We start from the raw sequence: 10,000 nt of genomic DNA on the forward strand, positions 1-10,000 counted from the left end.
GTGTGTGTGTGTGTGTAAAAGCATCTTGAGTATCTGGACTGAGAATCTGGTTATTTTTGTACTGACTTACTGAGCCTTCACTCCACTCTCATTGTGGTGGTAGACACACAGATACAGAGTGTTAGTTTACAAATGTAAATGTTGATCTGTTTCCTGTATCAATTTCAATTTCTCGTTTCTCTCTGTCTGCCTCCTTTAGACCTTCACGCTAGCGTTCTGATCCTGTACCTTCACATATACACTGGAGAGAGAGAAAGAGAGTGAGTGTATTTATTTAATCAGTAGCAACAGTGTTCATTAAGAGTGTTTGAGGGCTTATAGTTGAACTGATTCATAATTGCAGTGAAACATAGACAGACAACTGGAATTAGTCAGGAACCCAGAGACAGAAAGACAAGTAGCATCAGACTCAGGGAGGGAGAGAGAGAAGGAGAGAGAGAGATGGAGGGAGAGAGAGGCAGAGATGTTGGCCTGATGTTACTTAGAGAGGGTGTTTGTACTGGTGTTTAGAAGTGGTGCTTAAAGTAGGTAATGGGTATTAGGTGATGGGGGTATTAGGTGATGGGGGTATTAGGTGAGGGTGAGTAGATGAGGGTGAGGGGTTAAATCGCTGTCACTCTGGGATGAGGGTCTCTGTCTGGACAAATGGGTTTAGAAAAAACAAACAATTATCTGTTCTGGTTGTGTTGGCTGCTGTAGGCTTAAGTGGAATGACTAGAGCAATGATGATGATGGTGATGATGACGTCAGTGAGGGTCTTTCTTATCTCCTTTCAGTTTCACGTTTTCAAATCAAATCATTTTGCATATGAAAGGTTCTTATTGTAACATTTTTATAGTTTCAAGTTCTACTAATTAAATATGTTTGTGTGTATGTCTGTGTGTGTGTGTGTGTGTGTCTGTGTGTGTGTGTGTGTGTGTGTGTGTGTCTGTCTGTGTGTGTGTGTGTGTGTGTGTGTGTCTGTGTGAAACCACACTCTACATTTGATTCTTTTTCATCTTCATTTTGCCTTGCTGGTGATGTCAGTTGCTATGCAACTAGTCAATTGGAGCCTGATAGTTTCTATGGTGACGAGGCAGAGGCATCATGCACTGAATAAAAGGATAGATAGAGGAGAAAGGAGAGAGAGATAAATGGATGGATTGATACACAAAGGTTGTGTGTAGGAGGAAAGGGTATAAGGGCATGTGTGGCGGGTGTATGTGTGTGATTGTGTGGGGTGTGTGGGGGGGTGTATGTGTGTGATTGTGTGGTGTATGTGTGTGTGGGGGTGTATGTGTGTGATTGTGTGGGGTGTATGTGTGTGATTGTGTGGGGTGTGTGTGGGGGTGTATGTGTGTGATTGTGTGGTGTATGTGTGTGTGGGGGTGTATGTGTGTGATTGTGTGGGGTGTATGTGTGGGGGGGGTGTATGTGTGATTGTGTGGGGTGTATGTGTGGGGGGGGTGTATGTGTGTGATTGTGTGGGGTGTATGTGTGTGGGGGGGTGTATGTGTGATTGTGTGGGGTGTATGTGTGGGGGGGGTGTATGTGTGTGATTGTGTGGGGTGTATGTGTGTGTGGGGGTGTATGTGTGTGATTGTGTGGGGTGTGTGTGGGGGGTGTATGTGTGTGATTGTGTGGTGTGTGTGTGTGGGGGGTGGGTGTATGTGTGTGATTGTGTGGGGTGTGTGTGGCGGGTGTGTATGTGTGTGATTGTGTGGGGTGTATGTGTGTGGGGGGGTGTATGTGTGATTGTGTGGGGTGTATGTGTGGGGGGGGTGTATGTGTGTGATTGTGTGGGGTGTATGTGTGTGTGGGGGTGTATGTGTCTGATTGTGTGGGGTGTGTGTGGGGGGTGTATGTGTGTGATTGTGTGGTGTGTGTGTGTGGGGGGTGGGTGTATGTGTGTGATTGTGTGGGGTGTGTGTGGGGGTGTATGTGTGATTGTGTGGGGTGTGTGTGTGTGGGGGTGTATGTGTGTGATTGTGTGTGGTGGGGTGTATGTGTGTGATTGTGTGGGGTGTGTGTGATTGTGTGGGGTGTGTGTGTGGGGGTGTATGTGTGTGATTGTGTGGGGTGTGTGGGGGGGTGTATGTGTGTGATTGTGTGGGGTGTGTGGGGGGTGTATGTGTGTGATTGTGTGGTGTATGTGTGTGTGGGGGTGTATGTGTGTGATTGTGTGGGGTGTATGTGTGTGATTGTGTGGGGTGTGTGTGGAGGTGTATGTGTGTGATTGTGTGGTGTATGTGTGTGTGGGGGTGTATGTGTGTGATTGTGTGGGGTGTATGTGTGGGGGGGGTGTATGTGTGATTGTGTGGGGTGTATGTGTGGGGGGGGTGTATGTGTGTGATTGTGTGGGGTGTATGTGTGTGTGGGGGTGTATGTGTCTGATTGTGTGGGGGGTGTATGTGTGTGATTGTGTGGTGTGTGTGTGTGGGGGGTGGGTGTATGTGTGTGATTGTGTGGGGTGTGTGTGGCGGGTGTGTATGTGTGTGATTGTGTGGGGTGTATGTGTGTGGGGGGGTGTATGTGTGATTGTGTGGGGTGTATGTGTGGGGGGGGTGTATGTGTGTGATTGTGTGGGGTGTATGTGTGTGTGGGGGTGTATGTGTCTGATTGTGTGGGGTGTGTGTGGGGGGTGTATGTGTGTGATTGTGTGGTGTGTGTGTGTGGGGGGTGGGTGTATGTGTGTGATTGTGTGGGGTGTGTGTGGGGGTGTATGTGTGATTGTGTGGGGTGTGTGTGTGGGGGGGTGTATGTGTGTGATTGTGTGTGGTGGGGTGTATGTGTGTGATTGTGTGGGGTGTGTGTGATTGTGTGGGGTGTGTGTGTGGGGGTGTATGTGTGTGATTGTGTGGGGTGTGTGGGGGGGGTGTATGTGTGTGATTGTGTGGGGTGTGTGGGGGGTGTATGTGTGTGATTGTGTGGGGTGTGTGTGTGATTGTGTGAGGTGTGTGTGGGGGGGTGTATGTGTGTGATTGTGTGGGGTGTGTGTGGGGGGGTGTATGTGTGTGATTGTGTGGGGTGTGTGTGTCAGGGGGTGTATTTGTGATTGTGTGGGGTGTGTGTGTCAGGGGGTGTATTTGTGATTGTGTGGGGTGTGTGTGTCAGGGGGTGTATGTGTGTGATTGTGTGAGGTCTGTGTGGGGGGGGTGTATGTGTGTGATTGTGTGGGGTGTGTGTGGGGGGGTGTATGTGTGTGATTGTGTGGGGTGTGGGGGGGGTGTATGTGTGTGATTGCGTGGGGTGTGTGTGGGGGGGGTGTATGTGTGTGATTGTGTGGGGGGGGGTGTATTTGTGATTGTGTTGGGTGTGTGTGTGATTGTGTGGGGTGTGTGTGTGGGGGGTGTATGTGTGTGGGGGGTGTATATGTGTGATTGTGTGAGGTGTGTGTGGGGGGTGTATGTGTGTGATTGTGCAGGATGTGTGTGTGTCGGGGGGTGTATTTGTGATTGTGTGGGGTGTGTGTGTGATTGTGTGAGGTGTGTGTGGGGGGGTGTATGTGTGTGATTGTGTGAGGTGTGTGTGGGGGGGGTGTATGTGTGTGATTGTGTGGGGTGTGTGTGGGGGGGTGTATGTGTGTGATTGTGTGGGGTGTGTGGGGGGTGTATGTGTGTGATTGTGTGGGGTGTGTGTGGGGGGGTGTATGTGTGTGATTGTGTGGGGGGATGTATTTGTGATTGTGTGGGGTGTGTGTGATTGTGTGAGGTGTGTGTGGGGGGGTGTATGTGTGTGATTGTGCGGGATGTGTGTGTGTCGGGGGGTGTATTTGTGATTGTGTGGGGTGTGTGTGTGATTGTGTGAGGTGTGTGTGGGGGGGTGTATGTGTGTGATTGTGTGGGGTGTGTGTGTGGGGGGTGGGTGTATGTGTGGGGTGTGTGGGGGGGTGTATATGTGTGATTGTGTGGGGTGTGTGTGTGGGGGGGTGTATGTGTGTGATTGTGTGGGATGTGTGTGGGGGGCGTATTTGTGATTGTGTGGGGTGTGTGTGTGATTGTGTGGGGTGTGTGTGGGGGGGTGTATGTGTGTGGAGGGGTGTATGTGTGTGATTGTGTGAGGTGTGTGTGGGGGGGTGTATGTGTGTGATTGTGTGGGATGTGTGTGTGTCAGGGGGTGTATTTGTGATTGTGTGGGGGTGTATGTGTGTGATTGTGTGCGGTGTGTGTGTGGGGGGTGTATTTGTGATTGTGTGGGGTGTGTGTGTGATTGTGTGGGGTGTGTGTGTGGGGGTGTATGTGTGTGATTGTGTGAGGTGTGTGTGGGGGGGTGTATGTGTGTGTGGGGGGTGTATGTGTGTGATTGTGTGGGGTGTGTGTGGGTGTGTGTGTATGTGTGTGATTGTGTGGGGTGTGTGTGTGGGGGGGGTGTATGTGTGTGATTGTGTGGGGTGTGTGTAGGGGGGTGTATGCGTGTGATTGTGTGGGGTGTGTGTGTTTGTGGGGGGGTGTATGTGTGTGATTGTGTGGGGGGGGTGTGTGGGGGGGTGCGTGTATGTGTGTGTGTTTGTGGGGGGGTGTATGTGTGTGATTGTGTGGGGTGTGTGTGTGGGGTGGGTGTATGTGTGTAATTGTGTGGGGTGTGTGGGGGGGGTGTATGTGTGTGATTGTGTTGGGTGTGTGTGGGGGGGTGTATGTGTGTGATTGTGTGGGGGAGTGTATGTATGTGATTGTGTGGGGGGATGTATGTATGTGATTGTGTGGGGGTGTGTGTGTAGGGGGGGTGTATGTGTGTGATTGTGTGGGGTGTGTGTGTGTGTGGGGGGGGTGTGGGACACACACACACACACACACACACACACACACACACACACACACACACACACAAACACGCACATGCACACGCACACAATTTAAATGACCAGAGTAACAAAGAAATTCTGCTATATTTACCTAAATAAATCAACAATAAGAAAAATTCAGCTAATATTGTCTAATTTAATTATTCATGTGCTGAAATGTAAGAAAAATCTTTTAGCAATAAAATGAGTCACAGTCATACACAATCTTACACAGTCATACACAATCATATATAATCATACACATACACAGTCATACACAATCATACATAGTCATACACAGTTATACTCAATCATTCACAGTCATACACAATCATATATAATCATACACATACACAGTCATACACAATCATACATAGACATACACAGCCATACACAATCATACACAGCCATACACAGCCGTACTCGATCATACTCAGTCATACAGATACACAATCATACATAGTCATACAGTCATACACAATCATACACAGTCACACACAATCATATATAATCATACACAGTCATACACAGTCATACACAATCATACCCAATCATATTTCTATCATACACAGTCATACACAGTCATAGAGTCATTTGCAGTCATTTACAGTCATACACAGTCATACACAATCATATTTAATCATACACAGTCATACACAATCATACACAATCATATATAATCATACACATACACAATCATACACAATCATATTTATATCATACACATTCATTTACAGTCATACACAGTCATACACCATCATACACAATCATATATAATCATACACAATCATACACAGTCATACACAGTCATTTACAGTAATACACATTCATACACAGTCATTTACAGTCATACACAATCATATATTATCACACACAATCATACACAGTCATACACAATCATATATAATCATACACAGTCCTACACAGTCATACACAATCATACACAGTCATACTCAATAATACACAATCATATTTTTATCATATACAGTCATACACAGTCATATACAATATACACAACATACACAGTCATACACAACTTATACAGTCATACACAATTATACACAGTCATACACAATCATACACAATCATATATAATCATACACAATCATATTTATTTATTCGCAGTCATACACAGTCATATACAGTCATACACAGTCATACACAATCATACAGTCATACCCAGTCATACACAATCATATATAATCATACACAGTCATACACAAGCATACACAGTCATGTACAGTCATTTACAATATACACAATATACACAATCATACATCATACAGTCATACACAATCATACAGTCATACAGTCATGCACAATCATACAGATATTCACAGCCATTTACAGTCATACACAGTCATTTACAGTAATACACAGTCATATACAACATACACACTTATGCATCATCATACACAGTCATACACAATCAAAATACAGTCATATACAACATTACAGTGTTATCTTACCTAGTTTATGTGAGTATAATCTGCAGTGAAAGATAAGACATGCAGAGTGAGTCCTCTAGGGGGCAGTGTGCGCAGAGTGAGTCCTCTAGGGGGCAGTGAATGGAGGCTTTTGTGACTGAAACACTTGCACAGACATTGTTTACTTCTGTGGCCTGTACGCAGCGTATTCAACACAAACTTGAATGAACCCAAAACAGTCTCAGAAGTACCAAGCAATCCTTGAGCTGCATAACACTCATAACTGAACACCAGCTGCAGGTGTGTGTGTGGGTGTGGGTGGGTGTGTGTCTGCACTCAGTTTGTGAAATTAGAGCTTAGGCCATTTTTTGCATGCACACACACACACACACACACACACACACACAGACATACACACACACACAGACACACACACGTACACACGCATACACACACATAGACACACACACACACACAAACACATGCACACACACGCACACACACACATAGACACACACACACACATGCACACAAACACACACGTACTCTCAAACACACATACAGAGTGTCAGTATACTCTAACATCCCTACGGTTTTCTGCCCCCCATTGATGACCTCAGCAGTCAGCTGGAATCTTGGCTGCAGTCTTTCCTGAGCAGAATGCTGAACTCAGAGGCAGCACGTCTCTCTACTGCCATCCTGTGGCAGGATTACCCTACTACTGGAGTTAATGTCAGAGGGCAGGCACACGTTCCCTTCTCTGAGCAGCTCTGATGAGGATATTTAAACAATCACTAGGAATGTGACACACTGGAACTGATCTGGAGTCAGTTTGTCTGCGTCTCCTGTGAAGCTGAGATGAGGAGTTAAACAGCAGTAAGCTACTTCTAATATACTACACACACACACACACACCTACACACACAAACGCACACACACCTACACACACAAACACGCACACACACACACACACCTACATACACACATGCCAACATACACACACACACACACACAAACACACACACACACCGCTGCTACTGTAGTGATGGTGTTCGCTTACAGCACTTTTTGTTTTTGTAGATGTGTATTTTCAGGTCCTGAGCCAATGTTTGGGTTGTATTAAAGTGTGTGTGTGTGTTGGGTAGGGGTACTGGGAGCGAAGAGATTGGTATTCATACTGGGAGTAGAGAGACTGGTGTTCATACTGGGAGTAGAGAGACTGGTGTTCACACTGGGAGTAGAGACTGGTGCTGTTACTTCTATTTAATAGTATGGGTGTATTGTGTTTTATATTGTTGTTGTTGTTGTTTTTTGTTTTTTTTACTATGATATTTTTAATATTTTGTGGAAATAAATAAGAATTCAGCAAATCTTCACAGGTCATCTGTGCTGGATGGTTCTCGAGTTAGTCGCTAGAGGGCGCCAAAAACCGTGTGCCTCTGCAGTGCATGGCCTGGTTACCTTTGATCCCAGGCGTGCATCTGGGGCCCAAAGTGTATACTGTCTACATTTTGCATATTAATGGCGTGAATCCGAACTCTTAAGAGTGTGGCGTGTGAGTAGAGCTGTTGTTAGGCTGGTGTGGGGTATCAGTGGGGCTGTTGTTAGGCTGGTGTGGGGTGTCAGTGGAGCTGTTGTCAGGCTGGTGTGGGGTGTCAGTGGGGCTGTTGTCAGGCTGGTGTGGGGTGTCAGTGGGGCTGTTGTCAGGCTGGTGTGGCGTGTGAGTGCGGCTGTTGTCAGGCTGGTGTGCGGTGTGAGTGGAGCTGTTGTCAGGCTGGTGTGGGGTGTCAGTGGGGCTGTTGTCAGGCTGGTGTGGGGTGTCAGTGGGGCTGTGGTCAGGCTGGTATGGGGTGTCAGTGGGGCTGTTGTTAGGCTGGTGTGGCGTGTGAGTGGGGCTGTTTTCAGGCTGGTGTGGCGTGTGAGTGGAGCTGTTGTCAGGCTGGTGTGGGGTGTCAGTGGGGCTGTTGTCAGGCTGGTGTGGGTTGTGAGTGGAGCTGTTGTTAGGCTGGTGTGGGGTGTCAGTGGAGCTGTTGTCAGGCTGGTGTGGCGTGTGAGTGCGGCTGTTGTCAGGCTGGTGTGCGGTGTGAGTGGAGCTGTTGTCAGGCTGGTGTGGGGCTGTTGTCAGGCTGGTGTGGGTTGTGAGTGGAGCTGTTGTTAGGCTGGTGTGGGGTGTCAGTGGGGCTGTTGTCAGGCTGGTGTGGGGTGTGAGTGGAGCTGTTGTCAGGCTGGTGTGGGGTGTGAGTGGGGCTGTTGTCAGGCTGGTGTGGGTTGTGAGTGGAGCTGTTGTCAGGCTGGTGTGGGGTGTCAGTGGGGCTGTTGTCAGGCTGGTGTGGGGTGTGAGTGCAGCTGTTGTCAGGCTGGTGTGGCATGTGAGTGGGGCTGTTGTCAGGCTGGTGTGCGGTGTGAGTGGAGCTGTTGTCAGGCTGGTGTGGGGTGTCAGTGGGGCTGTTGTCAGGCTGGTGTGGGGTGTGAGTGGAGCTGTTGTCAGGCTGGTGTGGCGTGTGAGTGGGGCTGTTGTCAGGCTGGTGTGCCGTGTGAGTGGAGCTGTTGTCAGGCTGGTGTGGGGTGTCAGTGGGGCTGTTGTCAGGCTGGTGTGGGTTGTCAGTGGGGCTGTTGTCAGGCTGGTGTGCGGTGTTAGTGGAGCTGTTTTCAGGCTGGTGTGGGGTGTCAGTGGGGCTGTTGTCAGGCTGGTGTGGGGTGTGAGTGGAGCTGTTGTCCGGCTGGTGTGGGGTGTGAGTGGGGCTGTTGTCAGGCTGGTGTGCGGTGTGAGTGGAGCTGTTGTCAGGCTGGTGTGGCATGTGAGTGGGGCTGTTGTCAGGCTGGTGTGCGGTGTGAGTGGAGCTGTTGTCAGGCTGGTGTGGGGTGTCAGTGGGGCTGTTGTCAGGCTGGTGTGGGGTGTGAGTGGAGCTGTTGTCAGGCTGGTGTGGCATGTGAGTGGGGCTGTTGTCAGGCTGGTGTGCCGTGTGAGTGGAGCTGTTGTCAGGCTGGTGTGGGGTGTCAGTGGGGCTGTTGTCAGGCTGGTGTGGGTTGTCAGTGGGGCTGTTGTCAGGCTGGTGTGCGGTGTTAGTGGAGCTGTTTTCAGGCTGGTGTGGGGTGTCAGTGGGGCTGTTGTCAGGCTGGTGTGGGGTGTGAGTGGAGCTGTTGTCCGGCTGGTGTGGGGTGTCAGTGGGGCTGTTGTCAGGCTGGTGTGGGGTGTGAGTGGAGCTGTTGTCAGGCTGGTGTGGCATGTGAGTGGGGCTGTTGTCAGGGTGGTGTCAGGCCCAGACAGAGCGAGGAGTCATTTGTTGTGTTACCTGGCATGACCACAGACCTGAACTACAACACCTTCGTTGTGCGCGTGAACTGTACCTTCGTTCCAAACCTCGCTCGCGCCTGCATCCCTTGCACGCTCCTTTCTCTCTGTTCGTTCCGTTTTCTCCTCTGCACTCTTTCACGTGTTTAGCGTTACTGTTCGCGCGGTTGGTGAAAACGCCCTTCAGTTTGAGCTCCTAATGATGCTTCGATTTTCTGTCCAGTACCGGTCTGCGCGCTTAGCCTCGTTCTTACGGTAAAAGCCTTCACGTCCTGCTGGTACGATTCCCAAATTCTAATTTTCATGAGAGAGCGCGGGAGAGATTAAAGCTTTAGTACAGTTAATGCAGGTTTTATATATGCCATCTAATGTTTACGGAAATTAGAGATGTAAACTTTGAACAATATTTTGACAGAATATCACGCATCGTAAGTGCCACCGCGAGCAAGCTCGGGCAGACGGACGCGGGGCACAGCGCGTGCTATAGTAAGGGCTGTTCACGCCTGTCCGGTCCGCGCCGCT

At 49.0% G+C, this 10,000-nt stretch overlaps 1 protein-coding gene across 2 annotated transcripts in view; it reads left to right on the forward strand.

Annotated features, from left to right (window-relative positions):
• The window catches only part of LOC113572714 (disks large homolog 4-like), an 89,685-nt gene that overhangs the window by 11,269 nt on the left and 68,416 nt on the right, over positions 1–10,000 (forward strand). Inside the window, exon 1 of one of the 2 annotated variants that reach the window (XM_035521663.1) lies at positions 198–260. The exons of the other annotated variant lie outside the window; for it this stretch is intronic. The gene's annotated coding sequence lies outside the window, so the exon portion shown is untranslated. Of the gene's footprint in view, positions 1–197; positions 261–10,000 lie in introns of those variants that run through there. 2 annotated transcript variants of the gene reach the window in all.

The sequence above is a fragment of the Electrophorus electricus genome, chromosome 22 (assembly GCF_013358815.1).
Source record: "Electrophorus electricus isolate fEleEle1 chromosome 22, fEleEle1.pri, whole genome shotgun sequence".
In the NCBI taxonomy this organism is placed as follows: Eukaryota; Metazoa; Chordata; class Actinopteri; order Gymnotiformes; family Gymnotidae; genus Electrophorus; species Electrophorus electricus.